Genomic DNA, 6000 nt, shown 5'->3' with positions numbered 1-6000 from the left:
CCAAGGGGACCTAATTAACACTAATGGGGGCAAAATAGCAAATGAGAACAGGAGCTCAATATTATTTTAGGGAAAATGTCCTAATGGACAGATTGATCAGTTAATGGGAAATTCTCCAAAGAGGTAATGTTAATGCAATTGAAATATATAATTAAGAGGGCAGAGAACACTGGAGGAGAAATAAATGTACTGTTTGTAATTCTCTACATGTATTCAGTTTATTAACATTGAAAACAGTATACCATGCTTTCAGTGTGTAAGCAAGTTGAAAACAAAAACTGAAGTCAAGTTGATGTTTATTTACTCTAAGAATGTACTCCAGTAAACTAAATCAGTGTGTATTGATTTAACTTTGGTTCTTAATGTTAAAAATAAGCTTTTACAGCATCACTGTGCTTGCTATGATTGATGTTAACTAAGAATGAGAGAATTGCCTGGCCGGTGAGGCTCAGTTGGTTGAGCATGGTCCATGTACCAAGAAGTCACCGATTTGATTCCCAGTCAGGGCACAAGGCTGGATTGTGGGCTCAATCCCCGGTGGGAGGCAGCAGATGGATGTTTCTCTCTTCCTCTCCCTTCATCTCTCTGAAATCAATAAAAACAGTATTTTTTTAAATAAGGAAAACCTTTTTGAAAAAAGAAAAAGAATGAGAGAATGAAACACTTTAAAAGTGTTCTGTGAGTATGGTAATGTAGTTTCTAGCTCAACTAATCTTAGTCTTGAAAATAATATGTTATTTTGTATTACTAAACTCAGAATATAATTTTTCTATTGTACTTTCTTTTTATAGTATTTGGTGTTTGAAATGAAAATTTGAAATCATAGAATGAGCTGAGATACCTCTTAGAATTAAGATTGGACATGTTAACCAGAGGTACAATATATAATTATTTCTAATTTGCATTAGCTGAATCAATTTTTTAACTTCTAGTGGAAGAAACAATTTAGGATTGAATAGTGACTTAGCTTTCAAATGTTAGCAATATACTTGAATGTGAATCATTTAGATTTACTGAAGCAAGCTTTCCTTCCCTGGATTTTCAGTTTGCTCTGTGTTGTGTAGATATGGTTAGAGTATTTAGAATTTAACTCAAATTTCAGAAGCAGGATTAAGTGCAAAATTAAAAAAAAGGCTTATTAATAGGAGGGAGGGTTGTTGTGAAAGGTTACAAACTAATGACAGGGAAATGCCTGCCTAATCACACTCATTTACCAGTACTACACCCATTAGATACATTTGTTTATTTAAACCTGTTGGTCATAATCTTGGACACATCTCTGTGAATGATGCAATATACTTTCTAATTTGAGAAATGATCACAGGGGGAGTTAGTTTTCATCCTGGCATCTGCAAAAATTTTAAAAAGCCTTGAAATAGAATTTGAAGTCTATCACCAAGGTAATGAGTCAACTTGGAAACATCCTACAGATGTCAATAGAAAGCCTATATGGAAGCAGCAATCTTTGCATTTGCCAAGAACAAATTCAACTTAAAGTTAATTTAGGCCTAGTGAACAGATAATTTACTACACAATGTTAGATTTTCATTTTTCTTTGCACTGTTTATGTTCTGTGCTTGGTTTCTTTTGTATTAAAGTGCCTGATTGACAGGGTGTTGCCTAGTCAAAACCATACTCCAGTAATCTTTATTCTTTCATGGGCATAAAACCATCTTCCTTATAAATTCAAAGCAATTATTTCTGCAATTATAGTGTTGCAACTTATTCTTAGCAATGTGTCTTCTAAATTATGTTCATTACATAATAGCATTGATTGTTGATATTAAGATAATGCTAAAGTATGAGTTGCTTCAGATAGAGACCTTGTAATTACTCTTGTATGCTTGGTATACATAGTAGGCCTGGCACATAGTAGAGTGAACAACCTATAATATAGATGAGATAAAAGTATTACCATCCTATTGCTAAGTCAATGGCTTTCTTTCAGTCTGCAGGCTGACGCTCTATCCACTGAGCCAAACCGGTCAGGGCAATGGCTTTCTTTACTCATTTAATGATTAGATTACTAGGTACCTAGTGGGTGGTTAAAACCTTCAGAGCTCAGGTTACTAGCATAACCCCCTGAAAATGCACTATGTTTTTTGCATTAAAGCTAAACCTTCAAGGAGAGTAGACTCCTTCTCCAGGATTTCCATAGTCATTCATTCATTCCTAATTCATTCAAGGCTTTCAAGTTAAATGGTAGTGCCCTGTCTGATTTTGCTCAGTGGATAGAGTGTAGGCCAGTGGACTGAAGGTTCTAGGGTTCGATTCTGGTTAAGGGCACATGCCTGGGTTGCGGGCTTGATCCCCTGTAGGGAGCGTGTAGGAGGCAGCTGATCAATGATTCTCTCTCATCATTATTAATGTTTCTATCTCTCTTTCCCTCTCCCTTCCTCTCTGAAATCAATAAAAATGTATTTTAAAAGAATAAAAGGTAGTAATTTAATATATCACTGCTTCAGAAAGAGTAGTAATTTACCATTTTACTGTTTCACTATGGTGCAAAATAAGATTTTTAGTGATTCTAAATATTGTAATTCCAAATATCCATTTATTTCAGGCTACTGCAGACTATTTAGAAATTAGAAAGTTGATATGAATATTAGCAATTTTTAATATTGCTGCCAACTTTGAAACTTCAAGTGATATTTGCCATTTGATAGTCTGGGAAAGATTTTTTGTGTGTTTTGTGTGTGTGTGTGTGTGTTTTTAACAGCATTATTGTGGTATAATTGAAATACAATATACTGCATATATTTGAAGTATAAAATATGATAAGTTTTAGCTTATTTATATACCATAATCATGATAGTGAATAAATCTACCACAGCTAAAAGTTTTTTGTGCCTTATAACCCCTTCTCTCTACCTCCCTCCATACCTTGTATCCCTAAGAAACCATGATCTGTTTTTTGTCACTATAGATTAGTTTGCATGTTTTAGAATTTAATATAAGAGTAATTGTGTAGTATGTACTCTTTTTGTCTGTCTTCTTTCACTTGGCATAATTAGTTTAGATTCATCTTTGTTGGGGAGTGTATCAATAATTCACAACATTTGTGCAAACACACTGAGAGGGTTGGGGGTCAGAATGATGGTTGAGGGGGTGATTCTTAGGAAGATACTACTCAACTGATACTCAGTGATGGGCCACATAAGAAAATTTAAAGGAAATCTCCTGACATCATTGTGTATGGAGTTAGAGGTAGTTCTGGATTTAAGGAGGTTCTAGGACAGTGGTTCTCAACCTTGGCGGCATATTAGAATCACCTGGGAATTTTTTTTAAAATCCTGATTTCTGGGCCTCATCCTCTGGAAATTCTGTTTCTTTGTTACTAATGTTGTGGCCCCACCCCATAACAAAGAAACAGAATTTCCGGAGGATGAGGCCCAGAAATCATTTTAAAAAGATTCCCAGATGATTCTAATATGCAGCCAAGGTTGAGAACCACTGCTCTAGGGCAGAGGTCAGCAAACTGCGGCTCGTGAGCCACATGCGGCTCTTTGGCCCCTTGAGTGTGGCCACGAAGTTTGAATCGCACTGTACGTGTGCGCCCACACGTGGTATTTTTTGGAAGAGTCACACTCAAGGGGCCGCAGTTTGCCGACCACTGCTCTGGGGGATCAAAGTTCAGAGCCTTCCCTCTAATATTCCCCTTGAGTACGACTTATTTCTGTTGTACTTTCAATTTACCCATTATAATCTGCTCTTTGTAAATTTAACTCACCTGTATCACATTATGGTTTTTCCAATTCATAACCTTTTGGTTTCAGATCTTACTGCTAACTGTTTTTAGTTTAAATTCTCAAGATAGAGCCTATTGTTTGGCTTATTTTATTGGTCTGGATTTGTTTCTGGATTACCTCCTTTAGGGAGATGCCACCCGAGGCTGGGGTGCTGAGCTGGGGTGCTAAATTGCATATGTTAAAGGGTGTAGGTAGTGTAATTTCATTTAGAAAGACCTAGGCAGATAGGCCACATAATATAACTTTAGTAAGGAAAGATTAGGTACCAGAAAATTAATAGTGGCAATTTTTGAGTGGTAGGATTATAAATTGTTTAAATATATATTTTTGTGTTTCTCTATGTACTTTTTTTTCTGTAATGATTATTTATGATTTTGGAAATAAGGAAATAAGATCACTACAACATGATTTTTACCTTTTCCTCTGTAGTATGTAGTTTTGGACTAATTCCATTTGGTAGAGAATTTTCAAATTCTAGCAATATGATGTTGTTTTGGAAAGATGAAATGTACTGGCAAAAGAAAATTTTGTATTTTAACGTATCACAGCCAGTACTGGGTATTATTTTGAGTTGCTTAGCTTTATAGCAAAGTGTGTGCTGGGCCTGGAAAGATAGAGATATATACTCTAAGACTTGACTTCCAGTTCAGATCAGTAAATCCTTATTGAGTGCTTTAATGTACAATAGAGATCCAGAGGTGGTGATATACAATCACTGTCTCCTCACATGGCTAGCAATCCAGTGAATCACAGGAACAGGAAAATAAAATTAATGTGAAGGTCCATGGACTGACCCGAGTTCAGAGCAGTGAGAAATGATTTCAAGTTGGGATGAATAAAAAGGGTTTCATGATAGATGTGGGATTTGAATTGGTCCTATTGGATAGAGAATGCTTGGGTAAATGGGAGTATGATTGAAGCCATTATTTGACTAGGAGAAGATCTAGCAAAAGATATATAGGTAGAAAGATACAAGGCATGTTTGGGAGATATGAGTAAATCTGTTTAGTGGGTTCATATTATAGAATGAGGTAGATAAGATTAGGTTACGCAAAGGTAAGATTTTACTGAAAGCTTTTCTAATATACTTTCATAAAATACCCTGGAATTGTTTTGTTTTCTTTGAAGTTTAAAGTTTAGTAACTATTTAGACTATTTTGAGGCTGACCAGCTAGCCTGTTCTGATAAGGGGATGGTAAGCCGTCGTCTTACACCTGCTCTCAGCAATCTCTCACAAACACCAAGTCTCAGAATTCTCTGTAATGAGTGATAGTCCAAAGACCTTCTTAATCTATCACTGGTTTAGTTTTCCTGGCATTTTGATCTAGTAATCATGTTATTTTGAACCCTTATTTGGACTCTTACTGTATTTTAGGATCTAAATCTAGTTTTGCTTCTTTTGGCTGTTTTCCGTACTGTTTTACTACTCTCTTCACTTTGCTGGTTATTCTGATTCAGGTTTCTGACCTTGACCTAGAGTGTTTTACCATGATAGTAATTTTTAGTTTCCTGTTCCAAGGTCTTTTTTCCAGAATCCAGTCCATGGTAGTCTGTTACAATCCTTGGTGGAGGGAAATTTGCTATAAAATGGAATCTTCTTTATCCTACCTCACATAATTTATTGGGTGAAGTGTAAAAAGTTGTATATATATACTCAGAATTTCCAGAGGATGAAGCCCAGAAATCAGGATTTAATATATATATATTAATATATATATATTAATATATATATATTAATATATATATATATATTTAAATAAATTAGTTCACAGAAAGACAATTTCATAGAATAGGCCCAAGGGTAGCTTTATACTGATATTCACTTCATATATTTGTTTATAAGCTTGATGAACATTACATCATGTAATTAAAGCCATAAAATCAGTTTTACAAATTATTTTACACATTTTACGTAAATTTCTACCTACTCTCCTTGTTTATCTCATCAACTCCTACCATCTTTAAAAGAGTATGATGATGATTATTACTTAAAATGAATGTTTTTAAAGCAGTATATTTAAATTTAGGATATGGTCACTGGGTATGAGTGGGATAGTGGGGAGAGAATGCTTGTCCATTAATAAATGTAATGCCTTGGTCTGTTTCTGCCTATCCCAGAACCATTCAGCTGTCCATACAGAGGATGTATGTAACAGGCTCCTCTCTTGCCCAGCCTCTGTAGTCATCTCTTGCAAGGCAACAATATATCACCATTTTCAAAAGTAGCTGATGGTAGGGTCTGGAATGAGTC

The sequence above is a fragment of the Myotis myotis genome, unplaced genomic scaffold (assembly GCF_014108235.1).
Source record: "Myotis myotis isolate mMyoMyo1 unplaced genomic scaffold, mMyoMyo1.p scaffold_m19_p_3, whole genome shotgun sequence".
NCBI lineage: Eukaryota > Metazoa > Chordata > Mammalia > Chiroptera > Vespertilionidae > Myotis > Myotis myotis.
The sequence above is the reverse complement of the archived record's forward strand: the minus strand, read 5'-3'. Positions refer to the sequence as shown.